Here is an 8,391-nt window from a genome sequence, read left to right as displayed (position 1 = left end):
CACACCTTGTATGAGAGAAACTACAAAGGTTTTTGGGATGAAGGAATGCTTAGCGATTATTGTTAGTCTCTAACACGTCAAACGGACCCAAAACAATATACAAACGGCTCAGTTCCACTGCACTCCATTTCTAATTTTTTGTATTTTGTCAAATAAAATGGCAATTTATGGTTGAAAATTGATAAAAATGGTTCAATCATTTATCTCGAAAACCTGACCTAATGGCAAAAAAACGGACTGCGGATTTGTGATCAGCGCTGAAAATTACCTTAAAAACACCTTTTGACTGCTCGGGTCCAAAACCGTGTAAACCTGTGTAATATAATATAATACAAATATTTATTTTTATTGTTCGTTCACTAAAAAGACGTCAACACTATTGTCAATAATAAAAAAGCACGGGCACAACCTACGAATTTACTTTTAGTTTTGTTTCTGAAGTTTCCAAGTTCCGCGTACTAATTGCAGACACTAGTGTAAATGCACCTTTGACATCTGAAAACAATCTTTAAAAACGAGGATAAGGTGAAATAAGAGAGAAAACTAGCGAGGCGGTAGTTCCAATTACTGGAACTTTGTGCCGAGCGCTGCTTTTCGCTGATACTGCGGATCTTGATAAAGAGATAGCGAGGAGCGGCGGTTAATGGAGATGGTAATAAGAAACTGATTGTCGGTGATACGCGCGATAACGGCTATAACATTTCAATCCTGAGATGCAAGCGCTTGTGGTACCATCTGCTGCCATCTGTTTCGCGTGGCACGTGATAATTTCTTTTAAAATTATTGTTTATTTATGTCACAATTAATGTTATAGTTTTAAAAGCTTTGGAAAAAGAGAGAGAAAGAGTGAGGGAGGACGGGAGGAAGAGAAAGAGGGAAAAAGAGTGATTATCAGTAACGCTCAAGTTATATTTAGCCATTACATAGAGTGTTGCAGACACAAAGTGACCTAGTTGCATATATTAAAAGTATCACATACCTATATACACGTTATATGTTAAGTAAAAAGAATTATTACACGACTTTAGGCTGGCAGCTGGTTTATTTGTTTGATTCCGACGTTTCGATCCCATACGGGGTTGTGGTCCTTTTCAGGGAATTAGATAATCTACAAATTTCAGGGAGCAATTGCCATTTAAATTTTTTCGATTACAAGTTTTAGAGGACATTTGCAGCTTAAATTTTTTGCAATTGTCCTCTGAAACATGTAGATTGTCTAATGCCCCGAAAAGAACCGCAACCCGTATGGTCGAAACGTCGGAATCAAACAAATAAACTAGCTGCCAGCCGAAAGTCATGTAACAATCCTTTTTACTGTTACTTAATCATCTACTGGCGATTCACGCTCCTTTGTTGATATATAATATATAAAAATTTTTTTCTTTAATACTGAAAAGTTTCAATTCCTTCTCTCTCTCTCTCTCTCTCTCTCTTTCTCTTATAACTCTTTTTTCTCTTTCAAAATTTACTAAATTTACATTTTAGAATAACATTTTGTACAAGCAATAATTACAACGTAAATAAATGGAAACGTGTTTTATATGGTAGAGAGCTGAATTTTCCCGGCCCAGTGGGCATTACTTTATCTTATTATCTTATTTCATCTTATTTTATCTTTCTAATGTCCCAGCAAAATCTAATGCCCAAAAAATGCCTAGTAATGCCCAGTAATGCCGCAAATCTGTACACCGCAATGCCCTCAGCGTTTTACCCCTCGGTTAAAATTATCTTTATAATCCACGGACAGCAATGATGTCAATCTTATTGCACTTTTCGAAAACTGGGACTTCAGAATTGTCGCAGAATGCAAATATAACTGTGACTAACTGGCATATACCACTCATAATCTCATTACTGTGAGCAAACTATAAGTATCGCGTTATGCTAGCAACTGCGCGTAATTCGAGGCACTTGGATGACGTTGAAATTATTTTGGCAAAACCGACGGATCACGCGAAACCCTCTTTGAAATATAAATCGCTCGTGCAATTATCGTTCCACCGAGAATTCGCGAAACGAAAATTACATTGTGCTTTACGATTCGGTAAAATTTCGTCTCATAATCATGAGGGTATATAATGTCCGTTTCACTTCAGTTTTTATTGGCACAGATATGAGAGACCTTCATAAGTATATTTATTTGATTTATTATAATGCTTTATAACTGAAAGAGAAAAGATTGAGAAGAGACGTATAAAAATGCCAGGTATATTTTCACAACCCGATCTTTTTCCCTCAGGTTTATTCAAGTTTATACATCGAAAATAACTTTTTATCAGATATATAAATTTTGTTCTTTAATATTCCGTAAAGTTTGAATTTCGTCTCGCATCTTTTTTCTCTTACAACTCTCTTTTCTCTCAAGATTTACTAAATTTACATTTTAAGATAAAATTGTAATTATAAATAATTATAATGAATAAATTAATAAATTTTCTTTAATGGCTTCTGTTGCTGTACCATAATTGATAATGTTATTTCTAACAATAAGATAACTTTTAAAAATAATCACCGTGAGATATTTTATTGTTAGTTTATCCAATTTATCAGAGACATCTACAAGACTCCGATATTTTTAGTTTACATTTGTAAATGTAGATTGCTCACAGTTGCTCGTAACACACGATTGATTCTTTCACTTACGCAAGATATCCGCTGACGAACTTATCCCATTTGTTGTTCCAGGGGCTTCGGGAAACAGGGATATCAGTGCCAAGGTAAGAAGGTCAGACCGATCTCATCGGCTTTGCTATCTGCCCAAGACACGTTCGAGGAAAACTAGGGACACGCTTCGCTTGTGTTTCAGTCTGTAGTTTCGTCGTTCACAAGCGATGTCACGAATACGTGACCTTCACGTGTCCGGGGGCCGACAAAGGAGCCGACTCGGACGTGAGTACCGATATTATATATTTAACGCCGAATACGCCTCTAGTCTTCACAATTATCTTAATGCGCAGACTTTTCTTCCTCTTTGCCCTCAGCCAAGGTTTCGTTCTCACTAGCTGTTGATAGACTTTTGTGAGCTTCCGTAGATTTCGCGTGAAGCTTTTTATAAGGATCTAGTCTTGATAAATTTGACTGATGTCAAACGCACGAAATTTAATAATGCTGATAATGTATAACAACGATAAGTTATTTGATATTTGAGGCTTTTACGGTGTACATGAATACTCTGGGCTTCCGGATTGGAGCCGCGTAAGTTAGCCATTTTATTCCGATGTTTCATGAACACTTCAATTCACTTCATCAAAGAGGAGCAACCTGATACCTGAGTTGTTCCTTGAGAGAAACTTATCTCTCTATGTAGTGACATAGGGAGGAGCTGGAGTCTAAAGGAATATGCCGAGGGGGAAACCGCTGACCAAAATCTTGTACCAAAATCCCCAGTGGGCATTAGTTTATCTTATTATCTTATTTTATCTTTATAATGCCCCAGCAAGGCCCAATGCCCAAAGAAATGCCTAGTAATGCCCAGTAATGCCGCAAATCTGTACACCGCAATGACCTCAGTGGTTTCCCCCTCGAAATATGCTATAATTTTTCCTTTCTATTTCCTTTACTTTAATAACTTTGTATAATTTTATGAAAAAAAAAACTGTTATACGTATATAATATTAATATAATACGTAAAGAGTAAAGAGTATCGAGTAAAGAGTCGAAAGTTTGGATAGGATCTTTACCTTCTTTGATAAAAAAAATGTTTTAGTTTAGTTAATGTTTCCCCTATTTTTCAAAGTTTTCGAATTTTTGAATGCAATATTAATTTGCCTGCTTACACAAAAGCTGTTTCGATCAAGTTTTATGTTACTCTTGCACCAACGACGGTCCGAGGACGGGTCAAAACGTCAGAAGTATAACAAAAGTCTCTTTATACCAAAAATAGGTCACCGAGAGTAGCTTGAGGGCTGGTCAAGCTGGCCAGGAGAGTCAAATAACTGTTTGACACGTCAGCTTTTAAAGCCTCGTACCTCGAGTAGGCACGTAACTCATCGTCGCGTCTCTTTGATTCACAAAAAGTTGAGGGTGTTTCGCAAAAAGGGGGAAAAGCTCACTGATACATCAGATATTAGTATGCCATTTTAATAAAAGGACGTCACTAAAGATTCTTGGTCTGTGATAGATGATGATGTAAGATGTTTCCTGCGTAAGATGTCATGGGTCCAATTTGTCTTTTTTAAACGACAGAAAATCAAAATCGCACAACGACGACTTTTATACCGATACCTTTATGAAATATATTACAATCTAGGTATGAAACCAAGTCGTTTATCATCATTTTCGAGTGCCTCGAGAAATATGGCTGAAATGAGATTATTTGATTATACATGCTGCCGTAAGAACCTGTGATAAAATCACTGATTTTCCTTGAGGGTGGAGGTTTAATATAAAACTCTGTAACGAAATTATGGTAAGATAATAAATTATAATAATTTAATTCGCTGTGAGAAGATAAACTTTCACTAACAGTAAGGGCCAGTTTCACAAACGTCGGTTAACTGTTAACCAGAGTTCAGTCAACTTCCTATCTTTTTCTATTTTGTTATCTAAGAAGAGACAGAGAATCAATTAACCTTCGGTTAGCAGCTAACCGACGTTTGTGAAACTGGCCCTAAAGGAGCTACGTTTATAAAGAAAATATAGCGGATAACAAAACTGAGTTTTTTTTTCTAAACAAAGATGTTTCTCTCATTATCTATTGCTGTTGCTTTTAATTCTGCTCTACTTACAATCAAAATTTCTATAACAAAAAGGGCCTATTAATTGATAAAAGGTAGCTGAAGCTAGTGACATTCATATATTGTAGCAACCCTTGAACTACATTCGAGCGACAGTAATAAAATAAAGGAAAAAGGAATGCATGTACATGACGGTGGAATTTTCATTACATTAGTTCGAACCGCAAAAGAGAGTCAAGTTCCGCGTGTGAACGTGGGAGAATGGGGTACGTGACGGCGTTTCACAAGCGTGGCGTTCAACTGAGTGTGCACTAATTGGCTGCCGCACGGCCGCTGCTAAACGCGTGTGAAACGTCGTCCACTGTCCCGTCGTCGTAAGGTGCTAAAGGGTTGGGGAAGGGCGGCAGCATGTATAATCAATATCGAGGTCATTTTCGAAGGCTGCGATAAATCGCGCGCCACCTTGTAAATGGATAATAATAACGCATACGTAGCTCGCGTCAGTAATTCGTTCGGTCAATCTGCCCATAAGAGGATAGCCTTTACTTAACGACTTGACGCGCATTAGCAGAAGCGGACTAATTAGGCTACAAATACACCTAGTAGCACCTTTTGGAGATTGCGACGTTGCATAAATACATTCGCATTGTTATTTGCAGGAACGTTAGAAATATTTGCCTTGTCACAGACAATAACGTATTGTGCTTATTTAAAGCTATTAATGGAAACCGAAAAAAGAAGTGATTGATTTATAAAACTGAGGATAGCCCGTCCTCGGAATTATGATAATTCGTATATATTATATTCAACAAGTTGCACGAAAACACAAAATTATTCTATTGAGATTTAGTATCTATATTTTTATCAGATGTAAATGAGGTAAAAAAGTTATGAATTTAATAAATCCGAGAACGCATATTTTTAATTAGGTGATTTATGTACTACAGATATTATACACTTCCTTCTTTGTGACATTTTATTTACTTTCACATGCTTGAATTAAATTTCTAGTCTATTAATAAATACCTCAGCGTCTTTATTTGTCGCTAAAGAGTGAATGGTTAGCTTATTACAACTTATTATACATCGGAATAAAAATGTCAGCATCGAGGGAATAAAAGTTTGAGGCACGGACTTTGCACCATCTCCGAATTCACTGTTGAGATAACGGAGGACAATGTATCCATGAGGGTGCAGTGAAAATTATTGCAAAAACACTGGGTGGCCGTTGTATCCTCTTTATCTTTCGGCCGACGGAACTTAGCGTCGCTTAAAGGAGCAACGAGTTAACGAGATCGGAACGCCGAGAGATAAGAGGATAATGAGATAAGATCCTTGGCTGGGGTAAAAAGAAAGGAACGGGAGGAAACAACCATACCCGGGGGCTAAGAGCTGTACGTTCTTCTTTGATATTTGTCTCGCACCGCGCTCTCACTGCCTACTGGCCTAAGCGTCCTTTTGCGCTTCGTTTAACCACGCTTGTAACCACGTCCGCGCAACGATCACTGTAGCGACCAAATACGTACAAGTGAACAAATGCATCGGGATGTCGCTCCCGATATACTCGCCTGGGAGGGCAAAGCGTTTCCGACTCGAAATAATTTCCTCTCGTAACAGAGTTACTTCCTCTCTATCGTTCAGCGACTCGGGAAACCGATAAAACTTTCTTGACGATAAAATATATTTTTCTACTTTGAACGAGTAATAAATGCGAGCAACGTGGGGTATGTCGCATTCTCGGCTCAAGTTCGGCCGTGACGCCTAGTTATTTTAGCTGTGCAACGCCAAAGTTTCAAACGACCCGAGAATATTAATATTTAAAAAAAAAGTAAACTGTTTGTTAACGTAGGGTTAAATACATCCCACGTTTCTCCCCTGTAATCGAGAACGTCGACCTGGAACGATACTCGGGTGTTGTGATTCACGCCAGACAATCGTGAAACTTTTAAGGACGATATAGAGGAAGACTTCGATGTTCAAGTCGCAAACGTTTTCCCCTTTGTCGCGCCGGGAAGAAATTTTTGCTCATACTTGGGAATTCTGATGAACTAATCGAGAGCCCCCGCTGCCTTCCTTTGGCTCTGGACGCTGACTTCTTGTCCTACCTTCCTTTTATGCTTCTGCGCTTTAAAGGTAATCCTTTCCGCGCCTATTGATCCGCGCGAATATCGGCGATCATGGATTTCCCCGTATAAGGCGCATAATGCATTTTCATTGTTGGACACAGGCTGTGACAAAGAAGAAAAAGCGCGCGCATGTGAGCGAGCGTATCTTCTTTTTCTTTATGCTTCTTGTGTACAGAAAGTCACGTAGTTAACTTACGTGAGAATATAATCTCCGATAGGTTCCTACAATACATATATATTAATTTATGATTTTTATCTTTATATGTGACTATTATAGAGATTGAAAGAAGATTCAACATTTTTTTGATAACATTTAGATAAAGTTTCGAAATTTTGGTAATACCGAAAGGATTGATTTATGTCGCTATTCAATGAAAACATTTTATGTAATATGGCATTAAACCATTTATAATTTTTATTTGTCGAATATAAACCATTTTCGCATTGTTTTCTATATGAAAAATATACCAAAGTTACATTGAAAATTAAGATTTATCTCAATTATATTATTTCGTGGCTTCATTTCTCGGTCTATTTATTATTTTTCTTGAAAAAGAAACTGAGGAATAGACGATTTGTGACCAGGCTTGTTGTTAGATTCCGTTTAGTTAGTGAAGAGTATTAAATAATATTGTACAGCAAACGCTGTAGCTATCACGATTAACGATTTTAATGTTTTAGCCTCTACTTTGCGTTTCCGTTTATTACTGAAAACGGCGACGTAGTTTAATGATACTTCGACTGGACAGCCACGTAATTTCTAGCAAGGCCGTTACGAATAATGAGTTACTGAGGAACGGACTAATTGAGTTTGTGTCTCGACCGGCGAAACATCTCGCCTGGGGAAACGGAGACACCCGTTTTCGCGATGACCAGAAGCACCGGAAGGCTTAATGCACCGGTTGCATGCCGGATTCACGACAACCGCCGAATCCCACGAAACTTCCTGCGAGCTTGTTTCGATTTCCGTATCCTCGAACGTTATCTGGGCGGCAGTAGCCGGCTTCGGGAAGCCGGAACGCTAGCTACGGGCTGCTGTTTGATCCTATTTAAGACTACGCCGTTGCGTAACTTCGTATCATAACTTGAAAAAACACTTTCGAAAAACTAGAACTAGTCGTTATACATGGGGCAGGCTGTTACATTTAATATATTTCTAAAAGATGATAATAAATTGTACAAAAATATGATATATTGCCGTGGAGATATTACGTTAGTAATTCAGTGATCATTTTTGGAATATATTTTTCAAGATATGGCTAAGGTATCAAGTGATATTTATCATTTTCTATAGGTAAAAGTGGAATAAATAAAATATTAAATATTATCTATAATATTTACAAATTTATCCGTTATATGTCACCTCACAACATAGTTGATTTCCATTTATGTTAATCTTGTAAAATATCTTTTCGACAATCTTAATTACAAAGTATGGCAGAGCGGGACTGATTGTGACAGGATAAGTTGTTATAGCTTCTTATTATAGTTCCAAAGAGAAGTTTATTACATATTAAACTAAAGTCGAAATAGCATATCTAATTAAATTGACAATCAACTTAGTACTAATGCTAATTAAGCGTCCTTTA

The 8,391-nt window shown here is 37.3% G+C and overlaps 1 protein-coding gene across 2 annotated transcripts in view; it reads left to right on the top strand.

The window, feature by feature from the left end:
* Window positions 1-2,689: 2,689 nt before the first annotated feature.
* Window positions 2,690-8,391, top strand: part of LOC105559949 (protein kinase C, brain isozyme) — a 33,595-nt gene continuing 27,893 nt past the window's right edge. For both annotated transcript variants that reach the window (XM_012008623.1, XM_012008624.1), the window contains exons 1-2: window positions 2,690-2,717; window positions 2,807-2,889. The gene's annotated coding sequence lies outside the window, so the exon portion shown is untranslated. The remainder of the gene's footprint in view (window positions 2,718-2,806; window positions 2,890-8,391) is intronic.

This window comes from Vollenhovia emeryi, unplaced genomic scaffold (genome assembly GCF_000949405.1).
Source record: "Vollenhovia emeryi isolate VEMERY1.0 unplaced genomic scaffold, V.emery_V1.0 DF939248.1, whole genome shotgun sequence".
In the NCBI taxonomy this organism is placed as follows: Eukaryota; Metazoa; Arthropoda; class Insecta; order Hymenoptera; family Formicidae; genus Vollenhovia; species Vollenhovia emeryi.
This window is presented reverse-complemented; position numbering and strand designations above follow the sequence as displayed.